Here is a 9888-nt window from a genome sequence, read left to right on the forward strand (position 1 = left end):
CTTGTAGATATCTGAAAACAGGATCGCCACATCCGTGCGGTGGTCACCTGCGGTGGAGGGCAATACACACTAAACCAGAGTTGGCCTGAACATAAAATTGAAGACACACCAAAGAAATCTAGTGAGGTAATATTTATTGGTCAATTACATTTCTTAAATTCCGAAAAAGGCTGATGTCGTAAATGGAGGCTCGATAAGACCGACAAGACTCATAAGGGCAACATGGGCGCCAACGCCATATATATATATATATATATATATATATATATATATATATATATGCGCGTGCGTGTGTGTGTGTGTGTGTGTGCGTGTGTGTGTGTGTGTGTGTGTGATTAACACCACGTTATAAAGCAGCGAAAGACTCCGTCCGCCATTGCAACTTGAACCCTGTTGGGTCTAAAAGACTTGAGAATACTTATAAAGCCGTGACGTTATGGTCACCCACGAAAGTTGTGGTTTGGACGTGAAATTTTTCACATAAAACTTTCGCCTCATTTTCTTCCACCCACATCGAGCTTTTCCCGCAAACAGTGGCAAACGGAGTCAAAATATGCCAGACTTGACAGCTTCTACTTTGCTTTCTGGCCTCCTCCTTTTTTACTTCTCGAGCTAGCCTGACCCTTAGTGCTTTTTCATAAATAAGCTTCCTTGTAGTTTTAGCTTGCTAATGTTCTTGAACACTGGTCTGACATATGCACTGTAGCTACGGCAACAATTTGTGTCGTAGATCGTGTTTTGTTATTAAAGTGTTAAAAAAATTTTCAGCGCTGCTTCAGTAGACTTTGTTGCCTATTTTTTTTATTTAATCGATAACGTAAGTCTACCATACTAAACTTTTGTTTCCAACCACTTGCTGTATTTTCAACTTTATTACCAATATATAATCCGGTGATCAAGTCCTTGGACAGTTCTACAACTTTGGAGCTTCAAATTGCATTACTCTATATTGTGTAGTGAAAAGCAGAATAATTGTGAAGTAAAGTTGAAGGCAAATAATTTTTACTGAGTCGAGCTTGTGGGCAAGCAAACAGTACATGTTTGCACCAAGAGCTTACAATAGCAATTAGACAAAGAAACTACTGTCACTGATTTGATAAAATAAGCAGACGTGGTACAGGAGTGACTTCTAAAGCTGTATCGAAAATTCGAGAATTGTAAAAAAAATATTCTTTATGGGCTGATTGTGACAGTATTTCTTGATTCTTTACGAACAAAATAATTGTAATGAATTGCAACAGACAAGAGAATTGATTTGTTCCATGAATGCTGTATTTACAAACAGGACAAGCGTTAAAAGGTAAAGCAGTTACAAATGTTACTCAATGTTTTTTTCTCGTGGGTCGCGAACACTATTTATTTATCTGTATATTTATAATTTAGGCATCAACAAATAAATAAATAGCGTATTCACATTTAGAGACCCCAGTAGTAAGAAGTATGCAGTTGCAGTATTTGGTTGTGTTCTTCACGACTCGTAAATATAATGGTATTAGCTCGGATCTGCTAGCCTTTTGGAAAATTGATTCCAGAATCGTGAAAATATCTTATCATAGTGCCAAACATATTACGAAACCGGATAGGAGGAATGGCTAGAAATTGGGAATTCTTTTATTCTGTAAATAATAACATTCTCAGTTTTGCCAGCAAGGTGAAGCACCGATTCTGAGAACTAGTTAGTATATAGTTGTTCGAAGTAAGGATAGTAGCTTTATCGGTCGTATAAACTTGTAAACATCCGCTTACTAACTAAACGAACAATGATAGAATAAGTAAGCGTGACCCCACGAGGACGTCGAAAGAAACAGACACACGGGGATAGCGCTCTCTGTTTGTGTCTACGTCCTTCTTCAGTCGCGCTTAGACATTCTGTCGTGGCTTCAAACAAACTAGCCCGTCAACGTGTTTTGACTAAGTGAACCAGCACGGTGTCACGCGCACAGAGGTAGACCTGAACACACATCGCTCTATGACAGCGGGAAATGTCTGTGAAAACGCTGGTGTTCAGAATCGTGGCAGGAGCCGTGAGCGTTTCTAGTTCACGCACGCGAGATTAAACCGCATTCGCCGGCTCACCCTCACACCCTTTCATTTATGTGGAACCTCATGGCGATGGAAGAAATGCGGCTGGAGTGTCCATATAATTGCTATCGCAATGAAACAAAATCTTGTCATTACCCATGCAAATAAAAGGTGGTCTGAGGATTTGGTTGCTTTCTAAGACCAAGAAAGCTCATGCACTAGCATACGTTGTTAGATATGCATTGTGTCCATGCCTGTTAAAGAGAACAGGCAGGATATTGAAAAGGACAGACGGGTGAGCTCGTTGCTGTGACATTATTTACACAGTAGCACAGAAGCACATGGACTACGAAAGAAACAGACGGCACAACTGAGTGTTCATTGCACGAGAGCTGATATATATATATATATATATATATATATATATATATATATATATATATATATATATATATATTTATTTATTTATTTATATCACTGCACACAATGAAGGGAGAACGAAGACACGACAAAATCAGCCCAGCACGTTGAACTGACACCGGCGTCAACCGCGACAAGATCAACATTTGTTTCTCCGATACGGAGACTGTCGGGCCACTGACAGAATTCCTGTTCCTAATTTCTGCAGCTCCTACTATTTCTCTGGTGAGCTGTTCACTGTTTCGGAGCAGCGAATACGTGCGATTAAACAGACCCTCGTATCCGAAGCGTGTGCAATTCGCTCCAAGGTGGCCTGTTAAGGCTAGCTTTTCAAGTTTATACCTCCACTCACGTAATATAATATTATTTGGGGTTTTGCGTGCCAAAATCACTTTCTGATTATGAGGCACGCCGTAGTGGAGGACTCCGGAAATTTTGACTACCTGGGGTTCTTTAACGTGCACCTAAATCTAAGCACACGGGTGTTTTCGCATTTCGCCCCCATCGAAATGCGGCCGCCGTGGCCGGGATTCGATCCCGCGCCGCGTAATATCTGGGTAATGTTTATTTTATTTACAATATGAGGGAAGGCTCTTGATCTAAAAGGCACTACTTCGTCCTAAGATATCCCATTCACTTGTTGTCAGTGCGCATTGCCATGCGTAATTATTACTTGTTTTGCTTTACTTGTGGTATACGAAGCACAACAAATGGCGCATGATTGCATGCTCACGCATCTGGACACCAGTGGCAACAAAGTGATTTGATCGCAAGCACCGAGTCATTGAGTAGTATAGCAATCGGCCCGCGGACTATGCAGCTCGCGATCGGCGGAAGCCAACTGAAAAGTTTCCAGCTTTTCAGTTATAGCTAGTTGCGAAAGCCAGGCAATGAGCGACAATTTAACTCATGCTGGGTACTGCTGGTGTCGTTGCGAAAACGACTGAATGGGATGTTTTAAGGCGAATTGACTGCTTGAACTTTGGAACCTAGGTCCTTCACTGAAAAATTTAAGTGTAGCTTACTTATTACAGCGAAGCTGCATATGCCTAGCCGATTAGTCCGTGCCTTCGTCTGTCGCCGGTACGCCGGAAACTCCTCCGGCGCAACGCAATGCACAAGTGCGAAAAAGGAAAAGGGAGGCGCACGAATGATTGCGCCAGTGGTGATATCGTTGCTCTCCGTCGCAACTGAGCGCGCGCGCAGAAGTTTCTCTCCGGCTCCGAAACGGGTAGGCTACGCGTCATACGTCCTCTAGAGGAGCAGGCAGCTTTCGATGAACCAGGCCGCGAGTAGAACCGGGAATGAGCTTGTATGAGCCGTGCCAGTGCTGCAGCCCCGTCACAAGAACAGTCTCGTGAAACCAAGTGCAAGGAACAACTGCGTACCGGTTATCCAGCAGCCTACCAAGCTGTCGTTTACTGAACCGTCGCGATTAATCCAGTGATAAACATTGGCGTCTCCTTTTCCAACTTCGCTGGTTAACCATCTCTACGGAGTGCTTGGCCGCTGATTTCTTTCTCTGATTAGCCAGATAATTACACACAGAGGTTATTTTAGTTGCAGATAAGGATTGATTAAGGAAAACTAAGCGTATATCCTAACCGCGTATTGCGCCATTAATTCTTTAAGCCACTTTGCTATAATTTTCTGGCACACCATGGAAATACGGCTGATCCGCGGAGGATGGGATCTTTGTCTTACTAGTCCTATTACAATAAAGTACGCTTTCCACGAGCTTCATTTAAAGAAAAAAAAACAGCACAGATAAAACAACAGTGAGTCTATTGGCCCGAGTTTAGGTCGTCTTAATGATGCTTACCTATAATGAATAATCAGAATGTAAAAAAATCGCACATTTAGAAATGCATGAAAGTTCATCTATTCTGGTACGTGGTACGATTAGACGCACATTTTTTTTTCACATGAGCAAGCGTTACTGAGTGATCATCTTCTTTCCCTGCTCAATAAGTTTCTTGTCAACGAGGTCCATTCGAGCACACATTTCTTTCCCGATATCGCCATTGTTCTGGGAGTCTTGAGAGGAGTAGTTCCCTGCGGTCTTTTGAAATACCTTGGTCGAAAAATTGCTTTATTGTAGCTGTCTTCAGAAGTGCAAAAGATGTTTGCAAACAGATATGAAGAAAAGGTCAATTCGACATGAATACACATTACGTTGCTACAAATACAAGAAACATCATTGCTAACCGGTTCGTAAGTGATGGAGAAAAGAGAATAACTTTTGTTGGTACCTGTTTTCCTTTAAAGACAATTCCCACTAATGTACCTTCTGATACAATTGCGAAAAACGAGGGCGAATCAGAGTGCTTTCAAAGCATCAGAGGGGTACTGCATAATCAAGCTGACGAGCGGTCATATTATCTGCTTAAACTCTGTTTTATAGATTTAATATCAAAGCGATATATTTTTAAGAGTGTCACGCTTTAAATATCTCAGATGCGTGATAGCACTTCTCATAGAACTTTTTTTTCCCCCAACAAAAAGTTCGCTCGCTAGCCGCGTAGAGAAAGAGTGTTCTAAATTCTTTAACGTTAGTTCCCCTTAGCTACATAGTCTAGTTAATAAGCACGCATTATTAGCATCAACATCAGCTAGAAGAAATGCATTACTGAGGGCGAATGATACAGTCCAACATAATGTGCTTTTCTCAAAAGGAACTTTGCATGTATTTGCACCACTATTGGCTTCGAAGCGAATATAATTTTGTGTTGCAAAAGTGGAGTCGTCTGCAGAAAATGTATACCATCTGCCAAGTAGGGACATTGAATCTGGCTAATCTGCTTTCTGACCTAAGAAGAGAATTGGTCGAAGTTTACTAGCATAAAATTCTGTGAGAATGTTCACGTTAAAGTATATCTGCGACTTTCACCTTTGTTGATTTATTTTATTTATTTTATTACTGGAAGCTATCGCACGAAAGCGCGAAAATCGCTTCCATAATTAAAATAGCTTACATGCGTACGAAAAACATGCTCAAAAAGCAGACGGTTGCGAACATTTATTTCATTATGTGCTTCCCTTACGCTGAAAAAGCTCGAACTCAAAATTCCGCTCTATGTTTTATCAATAGTGCGTACACACTGCCTTGAGCAATACAATTCTGTAGGACATTTTATATACATTTCAGATATTGAACATCTCCTATTTCTGCACTTTCGTGGTGTATATGTGTGCGCACATTCATTCGCAATACAAACTGGAAAGCATCATTTATCAAAGGCTACTGTAACGAACTGGTAGAACTGTGGCCGTACGTTCTGCTAAACAGTACAAGAATACCCTAATATCGCCAAAGAATCTAACCTACTATTTCCTCATATATTTCCTCAAGCTGTTCAATATAGACGAATGTCCGAACCTGTGATATGAATTTAACGCCTTCCTTTTCCATCTGCGCGAAAGAGTTGGTGGATTCTTTGCGCTGATGGTAAATTTACAGGAGTCCGCCGAGAAGTCATCTACATTTAATATCTGCTACTTTTAGTATTAGGCATACGTATGATCCGCTATTCTTCGAAAGCTTTTTCATTCGTTGCAGCAGGTGCAACCCCAGTTTAGGCAGATATCTGAATTAAGCAATTTGATGGTTTAAGCTCGGATATTCTCACAATCACCACATATCTCTGCAATCATAATGGACGACAACATACCTTGGAGTTGGTCAGTAATATAAGGCACTGACGACCAGTGGCATGCCCAGCTCACATTCGCTACGCCGGAGCAACACGCTTTTATGAGTTTCTAAGGTCGGACAGCCACAACCGCGTGCTCGGAAAATATAAGGCGGTAAGCTTGACCAGTGGCTGGAAACAAATAAAGGTAACGACCGCATTGTGTTTATTGACCCTCGAGTGGCTCGCATCATAACGCCTATATCGATGGGGCGTGATACTTCGCGAGAAGTGGCTGTACATTCCGAGTGTATAAAATTGATTTTTGCTTGCTAAAAAATGAAAGCTCTTAACATGCCTGAACACGAAACAAATGACCGTTCAAATAGGCATATAGCGATAACGTATTTTAAAGCATGCAAGTGGAAATTTAACGCCAAAGTACAGAGCAAGGCACTTGGCATCGTGTACGACAATGTGAATGAATAATATTTCTTCAAGATGAAGTATCCAATACTCGCCTACATGTTTTAGTTTCGGACAGACATTCGTATTATGCTATGTGTTTTGCCGATTAGCTAATCCACTGTATTGTGGAGTCCTAACTGCAGTAGTCCATCTTTGCTGGTGGGGATGGAGAGTACGATTGATCACTTATAGATTTTCCTAATTAAGCAGCCTAATTTGTATTTTTCTGACGAGTACCATCGTAGGTACGATGCGATGTATACTATTCTGCTTAGTACGAACGCTTGGACTAGTCTAAGCAGGCTGCCTTCTTTCATTCCACTGTGTCTGTTGGCGATTCGTTTAAGTAGCCGCATGGTTTTAGATGTTTTATTGTCTAATTTTCGTATGGTCTCTCCACTGTAGTCGTTATTTTCAATCATGAGGCCAAATATTCTGAACTTGTCAACCTTGGGTATCGGCATACCATCTGCCGTATTTAGGTGAATTCCCGGATTGGTTTCTTTCCTCGTAGTAGCGTGGTTTTCGGCCATGTGGCGGTGGTACATGAATGAGGAGCTCAAATTTCTCTGCCGAACACGCCAGTCCGGTTCCTGTTAGGTATTGCTCAACTGCTTCTATTGCACGTTGTAATGTGTTTTTAATCTGTCCATCGTTGCCATCGCTCACCCAAAGAGTGAGCCTAGGTATAGGGTATCTTGCCCAACATGACGTGAAAGTAGATATGCCCAGACACATCATAGACATGGTAACCGTACATCCAATACCCAAGAATATGCATCCCGTCCACCATCAGGGTAGACGAGAAAGCAGAGCATGCATATGCAGAAGAAATTCGGTAACCGCAAGGACACCGCATTTGTAGACTCAGCTAGGTACAGACTGAAGCGCACCTACACAGTAGTGGTGATAAATTACGCGAGAAATTGCAGGATGAACGCTACAGCCAACACGCTACACGCAGAAACCGCAGAGAAAATAGCTATCGCGTTAGCCATTTCACAAACACAAGCGGGCATAATCATCAGTGATTCCCAGACGGCGATACGAAACTTCACTAATGGTCGAATGTCCCCAGAGGCGCTACGACTCCTGAAATTAGCTAATAACCACGACAAAAGTGTCCATCTCATCTGGACAGCCGCTCACACAATACCAGACAGTAGCAATGAGGCGGCGGACCGCATGGCCCGAGAGCTTACGGACCGAGCCTCCGTTAGCCCTGCCTCACCTACTTCCGACGAGTAGGAGTGGGAAGATCGAACGACCAGATTTCACGAAATTCCACAACACAATAGATTGCAGAGACGCACATTCCCGCCGCCACAACCAAAATTCTTCAAAAATCTGTTTGTCGAATGGCGGCAGTTATATACCAGATCCTATCCGAGTCCAGCTATCATGCACCTAATACACCCAGCTTTATACAAGACTGACAAGTGCAGATATTGCGACTCTATAGCCACCCGGGAGCATATGCTATGGGAAGGTACGGTTATAATACAGCATAACGGTGATGCAGCCTCAAACAGCGACAGCCTCCGCGCGTGCTGGGAGACTGCGGCGCTGAGCTCGGACCTGCAGCACCAACACTGGGCCGTCAAGCGAGCCCAGGAAGCCACCAAGGGCCAACAACCCTTCGTCGAAATCTAGGCGGGGTCCAGGGACACCCCACCAAATCGCAGGGTGCTCAATAAATTTATTTGAATGAATAAATAAATCAATGAATATAAAGTGTAAATAAGGCGGGTCCTATACAACAGATAACATAAGAAACTGCATTCTTTCACCTCAAAGCTCGTTTAATAACATTGTAGCGGCTATTTCTGATTCTAGATATATGTTACTTTGTGCTCGTGAAAACAACTACAAGAAAGGTGTATTAATAAATGATGATCTCCTGTGATGTGCATTAGGTTTAGCTCAAGAGTGGATCATACTACTGTGGCCATTTTCGCAACAATTTATGTGCCTAAGGGTGGAAAAAGTTCTGCTGCGGCAGTACAATTAATTATTCGGTTGTCCGTGCCAAAACCACTAACCTGGTTATGAGGCACGCTGTAGTGACGCACTCCGGAAATTTTGACCACCTGGGGTTCTTTAACGTGCACCTCAATCTAAGTACACGGGTGTTTTCGCATTTGGCTCCCATCGAAATGCGGCCGCCATGGCCGGGATACGATCCCGCGACCTCATGCTCAGCAGCCCAACACCATAGCCACTAAGTAACCACGGCGGGTGCTGCAGCAGTACAAGTACGAGTGCAAAGAGGTGAATTGATTGCGGTGACATCTGCGAAAGCTAAAACTGTTCAGCTTGCGTAGAAGTTATCGTTGAGCTAAGTGGCATCTAACCACGCAGCACTCAGGAGACAGAACAGCCGCCCATGATATAATTATTAACCCGAGTATCTCATCCTCCAAAATCCACTTTTTTCCGGGCCACCTTCGGTTTATATTCACTTTTCCTGATGCACGGTACTTGGCAATTGAAACACGACACTGGAAGTGCGTGGCTGCCAGCCTCTTTCTTTTCTTTTTCTCTTTTTGGTGCCACTGGTGATGACTGGGGGACGCGAACTCGCTTGAAAAACAGCGTAGTAATAAACACAGACATAGGAGGAACACAGGATGAGCGCTGTTTCTCCGTGTTTATTTTGCGCTGTCTTTAGCCCACGTATTCGTACGAACTAGCTCGCATTCCTGCCCTTTAGGCCCCCCTCCCTTGATTCATTTCAAGTCACATTAAAGCAAGAGCCCTTGCTATGCATTGTGACTGCATTTTTGCCGCCGCAGGAATCATCCAGCGCTCACAGGTGGCGCAAGAATCACCGGTTTTCACGTGGTGCAATCATTACGTTTCAATCGATAAAAACTATACAAAAGTAGGAAGATGTAGGCGCATTTACCTACTCAGAGAGAACCGCATATGATACAGCATGCAATAATCAATACAAATCACGAGGCCAAAGTTTCTTTTTCTAGCTGCGCTATTAAGCCTAAAATAGTTGAAATTGTGTAAATAAAGTTAACTGCTTTTGAAATCGACAAGATTCGCCGTGAGATCTGCTGCTGAATTGTAAACGATTTATTCAATTTCGCCTCAATGGAATTTGAACACAAAGGCGTAAATTATTTTCTGCGAGTGCTTTAGAATGCTACCTACAGCGAAACACACATCTTGGTCGAGTCATGTCATGCCAAATGTCATGCCAAATGGGTTTCCTGGGAATAAGATATGCGATGTACTGAACATGGAATTTACGCATTCGGGTATATTTGCGTTAATTTGGAGTACGGAGTGAGATCATTGTCCAGAGCTTGGTTTATTCAGTAGTGCAGTTTTT

This window comes from Dermacentor variabilis, chromosome 2, assembly GCF_050947875.1.
Source record: "Dermacentor variabilis isolate Ectoservices chromosome 2, ASM5094787v1, whole genome shotgun sequence".
Taxonomy (NCBI): Eukaryota; Metazoa; Arthropoda; class Arachnida; order Ixodida; family Ixodidae; genus Dermacentor; species Dermacentor variabilis.